This window comes from Ixodes scapularis, unplaced genomic scaffold, assembly GCF_016920785.2.
Source record: "Ixodes scapularis isolate PalLabHiFi unplaced genomic scaffold, ASM1692078v2 PGA_scaffold10__122_contigs__length_95168666, whole genome shotgun sequence".
NCBI lineage: Eukaryota > Metazoa > Arthropoda > Arachnida > Ixodida > Ixodidae > Ixodes > Ixodes scapularis.
In genome coordinates this window covers 37,925,043-37,938,044 of record NW_024609836.1, presented here as the reverse complement: position 1 = coordinate 37,938,044, position 13,002 = coordinate 37,925,043, and the positions used below count along the sequence as shown (strand labels likewise).

The following is a 13,002-nucleotide window of genomic DNA, read 5'->3' as shown; positions in this document are numbered from 1 at the left end:
GATCGTTGGAAGCCTTTGCCGCATTTAGTTTACTCACCTTCGATGTCCAAATTCAATGCGAATTTACCATACCGGGACACGAATGGTTAAAAATCCCCCCGTCCACACTACACACACCACCGTTAGAATATTCCTTAAATGAAATAACGGAATACGAAATTTTATCTACGGGTATGTGTGCCATTCCACAAGAATTAAAACACACAACTCCACTAAACACGTGGGAACAAGTTATACAACATGTGCGAACTTTCGAGTCCCAGATCGTATTACCGACGGTACCCGAAAGTGCACCGTATACAATTCCACTCGTATACATATTGGCAATGTTGAAATAATTTTAATAAAATTCAAGACACCACATTGTGGGGGTTGTAGATACAATCAGGGGTACTCGATGATGTCCACATTGGTAGATCCGCATCATCTTGGGCTTGTGGGTACCGCGGAGCAGGTAATCCATGAGGAATGCACGTATTGCGGCTTTCACTGAAGGCTCGACGAACGCAGACAACTTGGAAAGTTCCGTTTGTACATGAAATGGCATGTTGCGAAGCAGTTGTAAGATGCCCTGGTTGCGCCTCGATGTGGTAGTAAACATGACGGCTGCGATGGCATTTCGAATCTTGTTGCCGTGATAGATGCGATACGGCCTGACACAATACGACAACGTGCGTCTCATGTCTTGTAGAGTCCAGGGGTGTGTGTCTTTACCAGAAGTCGTATATTCTTCAAACATGCGTTTGTCGATCATCCAATTAAAAGCGTTTGGCATGGACACCAACAGGTATTCGAGGTTAGGAGCTTGATGTGACAGGTCGTTGGCTTCGGTTAAGGCGTCGTAATTGCAGTCGCTGTACAGATCGAATTCTTCGTTCCAAATTTCCAAACAGGCCAATACGATTTCCATGCAGCCTGGTCTTGGCTTGAAGCACTGGTGTCCTCTTTCGATGTAATGCAGTCTTTCATAAACGTACGATTTGATATCCGACGGTTGTGGGCATATTTCTGGGTAAGTACTCTGAACAGAGGATATGCTACTACAGGTGGAGATGAGCACGTCCGCTACGTCGTTTTCAATAGACATTGTGTCCCGTTATGTGTCGTGTGAGGTAGTGTGTACCAGCTTTTATATGATTTTTGAACAATACAAAAAAAATGTGCGACGTGTGGATGCACCATGTTTTGAAACAGATGTTTGAAACGGGTAAATATACAGCTCTCCCAATGAATAGTGTCATTGGTGGAAAGGCGAAACCCTTATCTCATGTTGTGTCTAGAGCGTACGTACCGACGGACGTAGGGGGGGCTGTGGATACATTACGCAAATTGACTTTTTTGCCTGTCGATTTTTCACCAGACCCGAGTGCATGAGAATTAGCCATTCGTATTCACGAAAAAGAAGACGTATTTAAATTTGCATTCGACATAAATAATAGATTGATTAAACATATGAATTTATTTTTTGCAAAACACGTTCCAGAGTTACTGGATCCATCGTTATTCGTTCCTCAGACAGCAAGATTCATTACATATCCCTTTATATTTCCAAATATACCCGCAATATGTTGGGTGGTGCCATCTCTTTGTGTAATAAGCAGTGTGCTTATAGTCTTAGATAGTATGAATAAAAGGAAAGATGAATAACGCATTAAATGAATTTGAATTGAAACTGCTGTATTCAATTCTTCAGACTCATGCATTACGAATAATACGCCGTCGAATGTATGAATTAGAACTCGGAGTATTTTTTCTGTGGTTATTCCTTATCATACTTATTATAGGAGTCATATTTCTCATATATACATCTTACAAGACGGGGACGTGGACTTTGGCATGTTTATCAAAAGAAAAGGTAAATAGAGGAGATAAGAGTTTGTCAACACACTGGGCAAAGAGTGGAGAAACCGTTCTCAATTTTAGGGAAGAGTAAGTTTTCTTGCCGATATATAAAGGGATGTTCACAGAATCTCTTCATACAAGACCATGTTTCAACGCATGTTAACGTGTGTACCCTGGGAACTGGACGGTATGTACGGCCATAAGAGATTCCACCTAGTCAACTTTCTACGAAACGTAGATAAATTGCACCTCATCATCAATCCCCTGTTGTGGGTGAACATTTTATCCTTCTTCGTCAGCGGTGATCACCTACCACGCATCTATAAACCCATGACCACCAAGATCTCCTACCTTGTGTTTCTATATAACGAAAATGTATCTACGTACAAATTGATTGACATCATCAACTTCGTTAACGTGTGTCGAAATCTTCGATTAATCGATATAATTTGTACAAAAAATCATATTGTTTTGTGTGTGGAAAACCACTTCCCTGCACATACCGAAGTTTTGTGTTTCCTTGATGAAGTAACGGAAAGTTACATCAACACCAACGGATTGCGGTATTGTGTATGGGGAGGTGCCTACAACGTTTTGGACAATCTCAACGTAAAAACGGACAATCCTCTAGAGTATAGAGGACTTTACGAATCACCCGACTCAACGATGCAGTGTGTACGACGTCAATTGATTACAAAAACCGAAAATGGGACAGATGCTGTATACTGTGATGCCCACTGGATTCACCTGCGTTACAAAGTGTATAAGCAAGCAAGACTTTCGGGCAACTATAAGATTCGCGTTAAACGCGATCTTAACTTCAAATTTACGTACGATGTGTTTAATTATAAATAAATCGTTTATTTCAACAAAAAACCTCTTTTTAATTACTTTGTGAATACCATAATAGTTGCTACATCATAGTTGCTAATCATGTTTAAGCGTATTGAGTCGACCGTACCGTCTTTGTCTGATATCTATAGAAAACATAATATGAATATTATATTTAAACATCAAGACAAACTGCATACCATAATCACGCCCACATTGTGGGTACACATAATGTCTCATTTTATGAGCGGAAAACACTTAACACCTGTTGTACCTGTAAAAACTAAAGTTGTATACCTAATTTTTGCATACAACGATAAGCATGACAATACTCAAATTATAGATATAATTAACTTTATTAATGTTTGCAAGAATTTGAGAGTGTGTGAGTTACGTGCCACTCAAAGCCACGTTGTGCTGTGCGTTTCCACAATTCGCGTTCCTCATATATTGTATAAGGAAATATTAGATTTTATAGACGAAGTTGTCGAAGCCTATGTTAATAAATGTACCTTTTCGACATCCATGTGGGATAATTCTTACGATGTTATTGACATTAAACGAATTCACGAAGGACCATTACTTTACAAGGGTATGTACGAATCGTCCGATCCGTTAAAAGTGGTGATTACTAAATTGAAACCTGTATCGACGCTTAAAAAAGACGATCCAAGATACTGTGAGAAACATTGGATGTTTTTACATCACAAAATTCACGCCAACGCCACCAAGGACGATTATTATATAAAGACGCACGTGGATAATACTTTCAAACATTTTTACACCTTTCAGCCTTTATCTTCTCAATAGGCTTTGGTTCTAAAAATAATGAACGAACAGAAGGATAATCGTCTCATAAAGTCATTTATTCATATTAGGAATAAAATATTTGCATGGTGTAATGGATTTTTCGACGACACGTTATACATTTGCGAAGGATACACATACATTCGAAACATGTGATACAATGTTTGCATGGAATAATAACAATATTTGCTACTCTTATTTTACAAACAATACACGTTGGAATATTCGTTTGTATAAAACCAGGCTTCTTCACATTCACGTTTTTATACAACATATTTCTGAAGCAATTATAAACATGCGGCACAGTTGAGTATGGTGGAACATTTCTCGCCTTGATAAAAAGCTCTGGTTTTTCATAACTTATAAATTGTGCAAACGAGTCTTCGTTTGACATACACATCATATGCAATTGTCCATATCTTACAAACTCGACAAAGGATGCAACATTTTGTGGAGTTGTCAAATTCAAGTCCTCAAGTCGAAGCAAATGTAATACAATGTTTCTTAAATCGCCTGATGTAAAAAGTGTATTGACTTCTGTCATATATTTCACCCAATACACATTGGATCGATAATATTTTGAAACTGCCTGAGTGATAAAGTAAAGATCGTTATGCATTCGTACAAAGGGGCAATGCGGAGAATAACGGGCGTGCACTTCCCACGGGTCGTCATAAATGTCTTGTCCAAAGATATAAACGGAACAATAAAAACAAATGAAGTTGTCTTGGTAATAAAAAAAACCAGCCTTGCAGAGACGATTTGACAGTTCTTGATCCATTTCTTCATTGAAAGTTTCAGCACGACGTTCGACGTGACAATACTGAAGATGTTTGGGAGGATAATGTTTCACCAGTAAGTTATCGTGTTCCGATTCAAAGTCGTCAAATATCCTGGGATCCTTGTAGTTCTTGATGAAGTAGCACTCTGGATTGCATGCGTGGTGATATTGATGTGGATGGAGATCTGGATGTAGTCGTAGGAATTCGTCTGTAAGGATTAATAAACAGTGTTCACAATAACTATATTTCTCATCATTTACACCACCATCAGAACGCACGAAACCTCCAAATGCCATGCTATGTGGATTGGGTGATTCGATATCCCACGATACGAAACTCCTAAATCGAGCAACGACTGTATCCATGATATATGTTCTCTACTGCACAAAATCTTGGATGGCTTTAAAAAAAGTAGGTGGTGTGTGCTTGCTTATATACTGTCAATGTTATAAGTGTATAAGTAAAACAAAATGTCGGTCTTACAATTATATCAGGCTATGGTCACAAATGGAGAGCATCCACAAGAAATTCCATTTGATGTTATGGGTGAGATGTTAATGGAGGCATACGCACAAGCACCACCAGAGGTCAACTATATTGAAAATAACGCAATCTACACGGTGAATAATCAAACCAATATTAGTTCAATGTTAGGTTTTTCATCCAAAAAATTTATCGATCTTCTGCATAAAGTACGCTTAGCACTCGGTGCTGCTGCTCATCCAGACAATGCACATCCGATGCAAAGAATAGTTTTTGGTGTTTTTGAATCTTGTGCAATAATACTATTCGAAATGAAAATAAAGGAAGAAAACGATTTAAGGTACCTTAACGATGGAAGACTTTACACCGCAATGGCTGCATTGGAATATTTACGCAGTTCAATCATCTCTCTAGGTTCATCTTCACCTTCTTCTATGGTCCAACGTTGTGTACGTGAATTAAAAACGTACGTACACGCCTTTGCGACGGCTATGCTGCGTGCGGTTTTAGTTCGAATACACTATATCGTAGATACAATTCGAGTTCTCTATACGATAAATGAAAACACCACTAATAATAAAATTTACAAAGCATCCTTAGTTGGGATTGCAAATTATGCTGCTAAAAGAGCGAAATGCAATCCGTTGATATATTACACGAGTACTGCATCTTACAATTGGTTTAACATTTGTAACGTTCTTTCGTTATACCCCCATATGCAGGGGAATGTTGCACCAATAAACGATCCAGTATTGACTGATATGAAACTTAAATTTGCGAATAATAACACTATACACGATGTGATAACTATGTTGGTTGACGATTGTAACAGAATAGATGCAATGGAAAATGGGATTGGAAGATGTGACACGGATTTCATGACTCTTCGAACTGTAATGCCAATGAATGTACACGGAGATGATGATAACGCAATCATAGACCCGGCGCGTTCGACTACGCTAAAAGATCATAACGATTTAATTTTAAAAACATTCGATACCGTACCAGTACCAAGCACTAGTCGTTATTATTTACAAATTCAGAACAGTTCGCCCGAGACGACTCACGTTGGTGTCATGAATATAGCTCGTGTTGTACAACAATGTATGAGTAACAGTCGTGCCGACAAACGATTCATGGAAATACATCGATCGACGCCCGCAGGTGTCGCTGAATTAGAACGATTTTATTCACAAGCATGTACAATTTCTCCCAGAAACATTGGTCTTTTTCTTCAATGTCTCAATTTTGAAATGATGGATCCAGAATTATTTTCAGCCATATTAAGTTGTTTAGACGCCACGAGCGGTATGCCCATCCCAGATGAAAAAGAAATTTCAAAATATGCAAATGATGCAATGTTCAGAATGGCCGTCAATTTGTTTTACCACTCTAGGATAGTACGATCGTTCAAAGGAGATGATATTTATGTACACGATAGTATGTTCTTTAATAATTTCTTAGAGTGGATTCAAGAAGAATATCACATGGGACATCACATCCCTTCAAGCGTTGCATCGTCCATTATGTCGTGGTGCACGTCCATGTCAACTGCTATGCATACCACGAGATCAGAATGGTGGGACTAAATACGCAATGGCGGCCCTCACTACGTGCGAAGTGGATAATCGAGTTTTGGCAGACTTCTTAAACATGTTTATTAAGATGTATATTGAAGACGAAACTGAGGTGACCATTATAAACAAAAAATTTCTAGAAAATGCTTTGCTTAAAGTATTTGAAAGTAAGAAAAACACATATCATTTAGCAAAGGGTCAATTCATTTCGCCAACTGCCTTAAGACTCTTTTTGGCGAGATGTAGATGGTCAATTGCAGACGACATTCGTTTAATATTCCCCGTATGTGTAAAGTTTTTTGATTCCATAATAACGGACAACACCGATTCTACGACCGAATCGGCAAGGGAGAATGCTAAACGAAACATGGAACACGTTGCAACGATGGTCGCTCCGCTACTCGTCAACCCCAATGTAAAAATAAACATAAATAATCGTGGCGAGGCCGCAGCGTGTAATCCGAATAATAATTAAAAAAAACTCTACCCCTCTTTATTTTGACGTCTCGGTATTTTATCAATATTTAGACAGTGAAAATCATGTTGAAGCGCGTCACGTTAACGATGCCCGAAAATATAAATGTGGTCTGTGAATTGGGTGATTATGTACATACAAAGCTCGATTTAAGTCTTTATTAATCCCATCTTCACTATGGGTTTGCATTACAAATTATTTTTCCAAAAAGCATACAAGTGTCGTCGAAGATATCCCTGGGGCTTATTTCATCCTTGCATTTACATATAAAGATTCGTCTGTAAACAAACTCGTGGTGAACGTTATAAACTTCATTAACGTTGTAAAAGATTTTTGTGTCCACGACGTCATTTGTACGAAGCACATAATATATCTTTACATTAGGAGAAACGCTTCAACAGAAAATAAACGTCGACTACACTTTATCGATTGCGTATTAACGGAGTATATAAATAACAATGTAACACCTGAGAATGTTTCACATTTAGAAGACTTACCATTAACCATAGATATACACACACAAAAAGACAAGACAATTTTATACCGAGGAATTTACGAAGTCACTGTTCCATTGAACGTATTGATTTCCAAGTTGAAACCCAAGGAAGATGGACAATACATTTCGAAATTGCTTTATTGTGATCAACATTGGATGCAGTTACACAGTTTGGTAATATCACGCTTGGTGGATTATTTTTATTACATCGAAATTTCAAAAATACCAACAAGTGGTCATAGTGGGATGTACAACGTAGTTTATTACAAATGTGTGTCACAAAATGATGTAAATTGTTGAAGAATAATAATAAAGACGTTTGTTAGTATTCAATGTTTTGTCTCTATTTCATTTTTTGCATGACTGTTTCAAAATCGCTGTTTGATGGTAACACGTTTGCCAAGCGTTCACGAGTTAAATTGTAGCAGTTTTCTAACATTTTACTTGTTGCATATTGAGACCATTCGCAATTTTGTCGAAATATCGAACATGTTGATCTCGGGTCAATCGCCTCGGCGGATTCACATAAACAAAGAGATCGATAATATGTATATGCTGCACATATTGCATCCAAGTCGCTCCAAAACGACATGTTTTTATCAAACTGTAATGCGCTCAAAATATACAATCCGTTTAAAGCGCGCAAAGCGTTTACTACAGAGATTGTAGTGTCGTTGTTAGAGGGCATCGTGAGGCGTGGTACATCGCATATGCCTTCAAAATTGCCCGTATTTAAAAAGTTTAAAATGTCTTTAACCGAACACTTAGATACGATATTCTGACCAAGGTCACCGTCGTACATAAAAGCGACTGGAGGACTGTACCAGTTTAAAGTCTTGTCGTAGGTTGCGTACAAAGACGTCCAATACAACAGTTTTACGTATTTGGGAGCTAGATTACGCACAGTTTTAGAAGCCTCTGCTTTCCATAAATTAGCTTGAACCTTCACACGCTTCGATGTTGCAGCATTTTCATAATGAACGATCGCGCGTAAAGATTTTTTCAAAATAATAAAAAAATCGCTTTCGTTTTCCGTATCTCGTATCATGGCATTCCACATCTTTAAATTTGTAGCTTGGTTTCGTTTGGTTGATATCATGATTGGAAGCAATTCAAATCCCCCGTACAACAACATTGGAACAATGTACGCCAGAGGAGAAGCGTAAACTCTACCACCTAAAAATCGTCCCCAAAAATCATCCTTTATGTGATAATATCCACGATGGCGGCATGGTGCCGGATTACCGGCTAAATAAACACGTAGCTCTGGAGTGTAACCCGAGCCGTAACTTTCTATCAAATCCTTAGCATACCTAGCCTGACAGGGCGAATAAATGTACACATCTCTTGCCGGTATATCGTCTATGACACTCGATACACATAACAATGCGTCCGAATCGTCGGTCACAGCGATCGATACGTCCCACAACTTCCCTTGGTCCAGTTTAGTTGTGAGACAGTCTACCATTTTAATTTCACCTTCTCCCGTGAAAGATGGTGGTAAAATTGTAAAAGACGAAATTTGATAGGAATCGTCGTTCTTGTTATTAATTTCGTCTATTACGACATTTAAAACGTGTGGCGAACTTGCTAACAAATCGCCATAAGACTGCACGTGGTGCAAAACATCCGAAAATGCGGTCATGCGACATGCACTATGCAACACTGATTCGTTATGCTTAATCACATCTTGTAATTTCGTTTTCAATACGTTTCTGTGTTCAACCGTTGCAGTGGTAGAATCGAGTCGTATTTTTTTCGCATTGGGAGCGTCTGGATAACTCATTGTTGTAGCGACCTGGCCCTTTCGACGTTCGAGCTGTTCGAACCATTTGGCAACGGGGGATACTCCATCGAACACAATGACGATGTCAACATCTACGCGACCCTTCAAACACAATCCCAAAACTGCGCGTTTAACGTGCACAGATATTGCATTAAAAACACAAGCAAAAAAGTTATCATACGTAATACATCGTCCGTTGCACATGATGTTGCAATTCCTTTGTTTAGTCTTGACTTCACCGCCGGAATCCTCGTCAGTCTTCGTGTGGGGTTTCAGACGTTTCCGATGTAGACGATGTTTCCAATCCACCTTTTGCAATATCCACTTCCAGCTGCGTCCACGCCTCGTGTTGAGTATCGAGCGGCAATTGAGCAATTGCGCCGATTCTTTCCACCAAATTCGCCGGCTTCCATTCTTCTGTCAGCTTGTGCTTGTAGTGATGAAGATAAATGTTTCCATCCACTACAACTTGAACGTTGAATTGACATCGTTGGTCTTCTGGTGACGTAGGTTGGCCATCGAAGTCAAAATAACGAAGTTGTCGAGAACTCGTGTGATGTCCGCGATACACAATGGACCTCACATCTTGGCTGCTTAAACTTTCTCCAACTGGTAGTTTGTCGATTTCTTCTCGGAGTTTATGCCAAATTTCGTCCTGTGCAACGGCATTGCATACAAAATTAATCGTTTTCCATCTGCCACGAACACCCATGATTTGATTTGTATCCCTCTCAAGTGAAGATAAGTGTGTGGTGTTCTAAGTTTATATAGAAAGCCCCGCCACACATACACACCTCGTATGCACTTCCCTTTCCACAAAAGTAAAAAATAAAGATAAAGCGATGTTTTGGAAATTAGTATCTGAAACGAAAAACAAAGAGTAAATTTGTTTTGTTTATTGACTAAAATGATACAAAATTCTCAATCCTTCAACTTGTGTGAGGGGCATTGGATGTCCATCGCTGGAATGTAGAAAATATTTACCACTACCCTTGTTTAGAAAAATGAACGGTTCTTGTAAAATATATTTCAATGGACACATGCGTTTTCGAGTATCGTTATCTACGTATGTTGTTAGTGTGATCGATTGGTCAAAGCCGGGTAATTCGATAACTACATCACCATTTACGGGGGTGTAGGACGATTTGTTTGGTTTAAAGATAATTAAAGGGATTTGGGATATATTATTCATTAAAGATGGAATTGATTTTAATTTACGATTAATGCGTTCTTCCCAGTCTCTATGTTGAAAAAATGCGACGTTAATTTCCCGAATAATTTGTAACAAAGGAGTGTTACAAGTTGATACTAAAGCATTAGTAATTACGCTTGGTATATTAATTGATTCACACATGTGTGGAATCGTTGCTTTTACGGCACATTCTATGCTATTTCGAATTTTTGTAGGCAAAGAATTTTCCCTTTTTCTTGCAAGTTCTTCGGGTAAATTGTTTACATCTTGTATTACATCGCTAACTGTGGCACTGCGAACTCCAAATAACACCTCTCTTTTATGTAAAGAACGTAATTCGACACTAGTTATGCTTCTAGGTACATATAAACAAGATGTATATGCAAATTTATATGCGTTACGTAAAACGGCTGCTGTAAATAAATAATCGTCGTTATAGGATGCACTTAGTAGTTGGAAGTTATACATTGCCTTAACTCCCATAGTAACGTCATCTCTATGTTGTTTAAATGAAAAATCCACCCCGTTTGCGAGCATGGCAATTGCATCCGAATTTAACCATCCTGATAAATATATACTAGTAGAAAATAAAGATAATTCGTCGGACCACGAGCCATCGATACAATCACTATATGCAGGTATTTTGTGAAGAAATACATAAGACCAAAACATTGGGTATTCTTCGCTGATTTTAGGATGTCTAGACACTATGTAGGCAATGTGACCGTGTGGATCGACGACAGATTTATAATTGTCGAATAAAACACGTCCGACGTATGCCATTTCCGTGGTTGTTGTAGAATACGCTGCTCGTCGCGGTATCATTATTTCGATTGGTAAAATCGAACGTTGATCAGAAACGCACATTCGTATATTTTCTACATTTATTACCCAGGGAAATGTTTTACTTACTAAATCGAAAACATATTTTCTAAAACGCCGTTCACCCTTCATTCTATGTTCGCTACTAGTTTCTCGTCGTATGTATTTCAAAGTAAGTGCGTCATATATATCCGATCGTTTATTCTTGTCTATATTTTTCCAGAAAAAAGATAACATCATGTCGACCAAGGTTGTAGCCATTGCTACACCACTTCGATGTGACTGGTTTGGACTGGGAGATAAAACCCTCTCTCCATTTTCTCTGATAGAAATCACATTAGCTACCTGATGAGACGGATTTGTGACCGAAGGAGTTGGCGCAGACGATGTACATGATGTTGTTGATGGTGACGACGATGGTGTGGTGGCTATTGTTGTTGTTGTCCTTGACGATGCTCCACTACTTCCATCTGTAGTAGAAGGAGAACTTACCGGTGGTAATAGATTTAATATGGCAGCACCCAAAGCCTCCATATTCGTTATATTTTATTTTAAAAACACTTTTAAAAGAAACGTAACAAAATGCATAATTGTCAGCGAGAATTCGTACCTTGTAAAACAGTTTCCGATTGTACAAACTTGTGTGAGCCATTGACAGACATTATTTGTGGCGAATATTACGGTGGTATACGCCGTTGCGTTTCACAAACACAATACTTAAATAAATCAAAGCCAAGACATCTTATAAACGAAAATGTTTTATTAATGTTCATTATGAATAGAAATCTCAAATACTTGGAACCTAAATACATTCCTTTAAATTTACAAAAATTCACACCAGAAGGTGAAAAGAATCCACACGATTGGATAAACTCAAACCTAACTTGGTATGATAGAGACCACGACAGAGAAAAAGGGGGTGGTGGTGACGATGATGATACATCGGTTTTGACATTATCGATATACGGTCCAACAACGAATGATAGAGTGCCGTATGAATATAAAACTTTATTACCACGGCGTCTTTTTAATGGATTAATGAAATGTTCGCCATTGTTTACAAATTTCGTAGTAACTTCGCAGTCTGCACTTTTTCAGTCAGAGTAGTAATTTCGAATAGTATAAAACTCTGAATAAATCTAAAGATGTGTAAACAATTTTTTCGTTATAACTTGCCACTTTTTTATCGGGATGAAGCCAAACAACGTCCACCAGTTTTTCTTCGCAACCCAGGGTTCGCATTAGTCTTCTCGTTTCGGTTGGATCAATAGATACGAGTGCATCTTCTTTGCTCGTTTTTATCACTTCTAATGTTTCCGGTGACAGTTGTATAATAAAGTCTTCAGTTTGCAAGGAATCGTTTTTCTTCACGGAATGTAACGAATTCGTTGTGGCATCCCATCGCATTACTTTATTTTCCCAAATTATAACTTGATTCGAACGCGAATGAGTGTATATAAACACAGGTACACCTTTAAAACCGCCTAGTGTGGTGGGCAACACACCTAAAGTACCCGATAACACACCACCGGCAATATCCATTCTTTTGTTGTATTATAATTAGTTTATTAATTGAGAATGTCTGAACGTGGTATACGCACGATTTATACTACTGATGGAAAAAATGTTGAAGGTATACGTAAAATGATATCGGAAATACAGCGTCACTATTGCGAACCATCTAATGTTCTTATTAATACAGAATTTATACAGTTTGTAATAACCACCCCAATATCCATGGTAACAGATGAATTTAAATCTATACCACTTCGCACGATTCGTTTATTCATGCTGAAAAACGAAAACCTATTGAAAATGTACTATCAATCGGTTCGAAATTGTTTAGTAACCGGAGCATATCATTGCGGAACAACTGATAATCTCGGAATTTTAAGAGTAAGTGTATTAT

The 13,002-nt window shown here is 38.2% G+C and overlaps 1 protein-coding gene and 1 pseudogene across 3 annotated transcripts in view; one reads left to right on the top strand and one right to left on the bottom strand.

Annotated features, from left to right (window-relative positions):
- Positions 1 to 13,002, bottom strand: part of LOC8033856 — a 289,711-nt gene that overhangs the window by 195,495 nt on the left and 81,214 nt on the right. The window lies entirely within an intron of this gene.
- LOC115329387 lies at positions 4,733 to 6,797 on the top strand (annotated as a pseudogene).